A 6,214-nucleotide genomic window follows, 5' to 3' on the forward strand; every position below is an offset into this window, starting at 1 on the left:
ATGATTATTTTGCTTTGATTCTTTGCAGGGAGCTACTGATTTCTTTTCGCAGAGCAATAGGACAAAGGCCTCTACGAATCATATTTTATAGGTAATTTATTTCATTTTGATTAGTTTTTGTGGTGAGATTTGGTTATGCATTTCTTATGTCTCCTTAGTGACAGCTTTGGTATTTATTCAGAGATGGTGTAAGTGAAGGATAGTTTTACCAAGTTCTACTTTATGAACTGGATGCTATTCATAGGGTCAGTTTCCTAATACTCACTATAGTACTTGCTATTCAATTGAGATAGACACAGCTCATTAGTTTGTTTGTATTCTCTTTGGATTTCTTTAAAGAAGATAGTTGAATGCTATATGAACTAAAAGTTTTGTGGTGTCAATAGGCTTGTGCATCTCTTGAGCCAAATTACTAGCCCCAGTGACATTTGTTGTTGTTCAAAAGTGGCACCATACTAGACTATTTGCAAACAACCATGCAGATAGGCATTCTATAGATAGAAGTGGGAACATCTTGCCAAGTCTTCAGTATATAATAAAGCAACTGAATTTCATAAATTGTTTTTTTGATAGTTGATTTGTTTAAATATTTCCCATTGAAAAAAACTTAGTACATCTCATCTTTTTCTGCATAGGAGCTTTCAGTTCTAAAGAATTTGATAGTGAAGAATCTGAAGAAGATATTGTAGCAAACCTATATTTGGTGTTCTTTTTCAAGTGAAAATGTGAGTAGAAATTTTGTATATTGTCATATTTCACATGTAGAAAGGTAAAATTGTAAATAGAGGTGAAGCTATATGGATTTAAGTTTCTTCTTCATTATTTATAATGCTCTTGATTCCTCCTTTATAGCTGTAAAAATACTTGTTTATTTTCACCTTTCCAGATACCCTTTACCAGGTTCTTCAAGATTCCAAATTATCTTGGGCTAACCCCACTCCAACATGTCCTAACTCCTACTTGGTTTACAGACCTAACTCCTTTCTATATGTGTCTTCCTCTTACTACTCCATCTGCAAGTTGCAAACAAATCATCCTTCTTCCACCAATGAGTCATTCCATTCAAGAAAGACCATGTCTGACGATATCAATGCACAAAAAAATAGGGAGACAATTGCTAGACTATGGTCTAACTTAAAAAGAAAAGGTGATGGAAAATGTTATTGTCCTTGCAAAATGTGTAAGGGCTTAATGACTTGAAGATATCTAATCACAACAGCTAAGCAACATTGTAGGCAACATGGTCACATTAAAGGGGGAAATGAATATTGTCCATTGGTATGTATTTAAGTAGTTTATAAATTACATAAGACATGATTTGATGATGATGTCATGGTCATGGTTAATATAAGGTCATCATTTTCATATAGGTCAACGTCCCTAAGTTTCATGTTATGGACCATGACAATTCAGAGAATGCAAATTTCCAAACGAGGGAACATGGAGGTGTGAATATTGAAGTAGAAGGTAATGATACCATGGAAGAAGACCAGGATGATGAAGATCACAATGATCAAAATGATCATGATGATCAAGATGATCACAATGATCAAGATGATGATAATGATGATGTTGATGCAGAGCTTGATGTACCTATCCTTGAGAAGGCACATGAGTCCCAATATGAAGGCTTCAAAATAACTCTTCTTGTTGCTATATTTTTGTTGGTGAACTTGAAGGTTATGAATGGTTTATCCAACATAGCAATGACATGTATGTTAAGGTATGCCATCTTCTTTCATTATTTTACTTGTATTTCCCTTACAATTAACATTGGGTTAATGTAGCAATTAATATTCTTTAAATTAACAAATTATATTTTTGGTTGTAGGTTGATAGGTGAGTGTTTGTTACCACCATCAAACATTCTAACTTGCTCATACTGAGAATTACCTGCCACCATGAAAGATATTGGAATGGAGTATCAAACAATACATGCATGTCTGACTGATAATAGTATATATCATAAATAGCATGAAGTTGCAACATAATGCCCTACTTTTCATATTAGTAGATATCAATAAGATTGATTAACAAAAAAGGTGCCTTGCAAGGTTCTTCGGCATATTTCCATTATTCCATGTTTGCAACGATTATTTAGGTGCAATAGCTTGGCACAATTTATGGATTACCGTGCATGCAATAGAAGTCAAGATGACATTATGTAAATGCTTGTAGATGATTTGAAATTTAAGGAAATAGAGGAAAAATGGCCACACTTTAAAGAGGAACCTCATAATCTCGAGCTTTCATTGGAAATAGACGGTGTTAATCCTTTTTGAGAGATGAGATCTACTTACTCGGTGTGGCCTATTTTTGTTATCAACAATAACATACCTCCTTGGTTGTCCATAAAGAGAGAGAACATAATGTTGACACTAATTGTTCTAGGTATTTTTTGATTTAGTGGTCATCTAAATTAATTTATTATTACTAATCCATCAAAATGGTCATAATAATTATGTAATGTTTTTGTTCATTCAACTAGGCAAGTACCAAGTTAAGGATATCAATGTATATATTGAACCCCTTATCGATGAGTTGATGGTGTTATGGAATGGGGTTACTATGTATGACATCTATAGACCAATAGGACAAACACAATTTTAATTTCATGCAATGCTTGTATGGACAATACACGACGTCCCTAGGCTAACGTATTTTTGTGGTATGTTCTCTTCTTAACACCTCTTTTTTGGTATGTCAAAGTTAACACATTTAATCCAATTATACACAATCTTGTAGGTCTTTAGAAAAAGGGAAAATTTTCATGTCTAGTTTGTGGTCCAAAGACAAAATCTTGTCATTCAAAGAGTTTAAGAAAGTAGGTTTTCGATGAGAATAGACACTTTCTGTACAAAAATCATAAGTACCGAATTACCAAAAAATATATTTTCAATGGGAAAGAAGAGACTACATCAAAGCCATAGAGAATGACACCTCACCTATAGAAGTTGGCATACAATAAAATAAATCATCAAGGTAATTTCATTCCATATGATGGTTCTTGTTTCAAATTTATATTTCAATATTGTGTTTTGTTTACTGATGATGTGATTAATGCTTGTGAAGGTTGTCAAGGCATCAATGACCAACTTCCAAAAGGACTAAAAATTTATCCTACACAATTTACTAGGTTGTCGTACTATGACCAACTCCCAATTGTGCATTTGTTTGATCGTATGCATATTGGAAAGAATTTATCAGAGACATTATAGAAAATCATGGATGGAAGGCGTGACAAAGACCAAATTGTCAAAACTTTTAGTGACATTGAAGAATCCAACCATGCAATAAAATATGGCATTCGATTAAATAAGAATGGAGACCAGATTGATACAAGTGCCCTTGGTTATTGTTAGAGCAGCAGAGCAATGCTATAAAAAAAGTCATAAAAAAATACGATTTCCCATAGGATTTGCTATGAACATAAACAATCTCATATCAAAGAAAAGTGATTTTGGGCTAGGGTTGAAAACACATGATTGGCATACATTTATTAAGGTAATTATTGTTATTTTGTATTCACTATATATTTATATACTGCATGTAGTTTTAATTGCATTCTTTTATAAAATATTGACAAGATCATTTTACAAATATTGCACTACACTCTACCTCTATCTCTCCCACACCACTTTGCCAACAATGTGAATTAGGTTATATATGATCTTGAAAAATACATGAGGTGGTTGTCATCTAAAGAAATCAATAAAGAAGATATAAAATATTGGAAGAGAAAAATTCCTCTTCTAATGTGTGAAATGCAAAAGTGTCTAACTCCAAGTTTTTTCAATGCACAAGAATACTACCTCATACATCAAGTGGAGGAGATTGAATTGTGTGGACCTTTACCAACCAAGTCAATTTGGATGGTTGAGATGCACTTAATTTTTTTGAAAGGCTTGGTTCAAAAGAGAGCACATCCCGAGGGTTCTATGGTGGAGGGATATATGGTATACCAGACCATGGTGTACATTAGTGAATATCTTCCTAAGTTTACATCAAAGATCCATGTAGATCATATTTGGGATCCCAACTCAATTAATAAATTCAAAGGGGAGTACTTGATGGAAAAGGTAGATCAAGGAAAGTGAGAGGTAAATCTAAGATGCTATTGTAGTTAATCAATTCTTGTAAATCTTCAATATAAGTTATTTATAATTGGTGTATTTTTTTTGAAAAAGGTGGTTGAGAGTGGGATGAAATACATTTGTATATTATGAACAATCTTGATTGGATGACAAAATGGATTGAACAATGTCAAAAAAATGGTTTCTCACTAACACGGGAAGGTGTTGCTCCATTGGTTACAAAAGCTCATCGTAATGGAGATTCTAATGTTATGCTGATGGTAGTTGATCTAGTAAAGGTTCTAAGAGGTGGAGAGGTATGTATAAATTTATTAATGATTATAACTCGATGTATGTTTTGTATCAACTCATGATGCAAATAATTTACACACACTTCAAAAATTGTAAGTCAAGCATCACAAAGCTATGCACTATCATGGCCACAAATTTTGCATAAAAAAGTTGGATGACACAAAGAAAACTTGTGATTCTGGGATAACTGTAGTTCTCAAGGTCACCAATATATCATCTAGAAATGACATACATCCTCAACAATCTCAAAATAAATACTATGGAATCTTACATGATATAATTGAGTGTGAATTTAACACCTTCAAAGTAGTTATATTTGTCATCAAATGGTATAGGTTACGACTAAATCAAAATGATCTAGATAGAATGGTTATTCAACATGATAATGGATTTACAATGATTAATACAAGGTCATTTGAGCCAGTTGGAGATGAGTCCTATGTTCTTCCAAGACAATGCGAGTAAGTGTTTTACTCAGAGGTTCCACATAAACAGGGTTGGTCATTTGTTGTTAGACACGATCCAAGAGGAACGCCAATAAAGTATAATGTTATGGAAGAAGAAGATATTGAAGATGATGAAGAAGCAGATGATGAAAACAAGATGATGGTGATGAAAATGATGGTGATGATGATGATGGTGATGGTGATGATGGTGATGATGATGGTGATGATGATGATGATGGTGATGGTGATGATGGTGATTATGATGGTGATGATGGCGATGATGATGGCAATGATGATGGTGATGATGATGATGATGATGGTGATGATGGCGATGATGATGATGATGATGATGATGATGATGAAGATAATCAATGACTACAAATGTTGTCACCCCTTTTGTTGACGATCTTGCATTCCATTTATAAGGTAAATTTGTTCATGTTTATGATGTTGCATATTGTTCATGTTGTCTTCTACGTTATTTGTAGCATACCTGTATCATGTCATTTTTAGCTAACTTAAGATAAATGATTAACATATGCAGGAAATTTGATTACATATTTATTGTGTTCATTTCTAATGATTACAACATATGTTATTTATAGTTACCAATGTTTATGTTGTGTCTGATTATCACCCTTTTTGCAAATAGTCAATTGACTATAGGTACATCATCATCCCTTCTATTGATGATCTTGCATTCCACATATAAGGGAAATTTGTTCATGTTTATGATGTTGCCTATTGCTCATGTTGTCTTCTAAGTTATTTGTAGCAAATGTGTATCATGTAATTTTTAGCTAACTTAAGGTAAATGATTAACATATGCAGGAAATTTGATTACATATTTATTGTGTTAATTTCTAATGATTACAACATATTTTATTTATAATTACCAATGTTTATATTGTGTCTGATTATCACCCATTTTACAAATAGTCAATTGACTATAGGTACATCATCACCCCTTCTATTGACGATCTTTCATTCTATATATAAGGTAAATTTGTTCATATTTATGCATATCATGTAATTTTTAGCTAACTTAAGATAAATGATTAACATATGCAAGAAATTTGACCCCTTTGGCATGCATCATGCACAATGACATGGATCAGTAGGTATAAGTCAATAAATAGACATAAGTTTTCTTATATTCTTCTTGTTTATCATTAAGCACGTATGTTATAAATAGACATATTATATAATCATATAATGTATATATAGAAAAAGAAGGTCCATATAGAAATATAATTGTATAATCACTTTCAACTTACTACATTTTATATTTGTCACTTTCACTTTCCATTTGATGGATTGTAGGACCCACCAAATAGGTACTTATCAGATCTATCTACATCAAATGAGGGAAATGAGGAAATG

The sequence above is a fragment of the Cupressus sempervirens genome, chromosome 9 (genome assembly GCF_028749045.1).
Source record: "Cupressus sempervirens isolate cs-2001-9-10 chromosome 9, ASM2874904v1, whole genome shotgun sequence".
In the NCBI taxonomy this organism is placed as follows: Eukaryota; Viridiplantae; Streptophyta; class Pinopsida; order Cupressales; family Cupressaceae; genus Cupressus; species Cupressus sempervirens.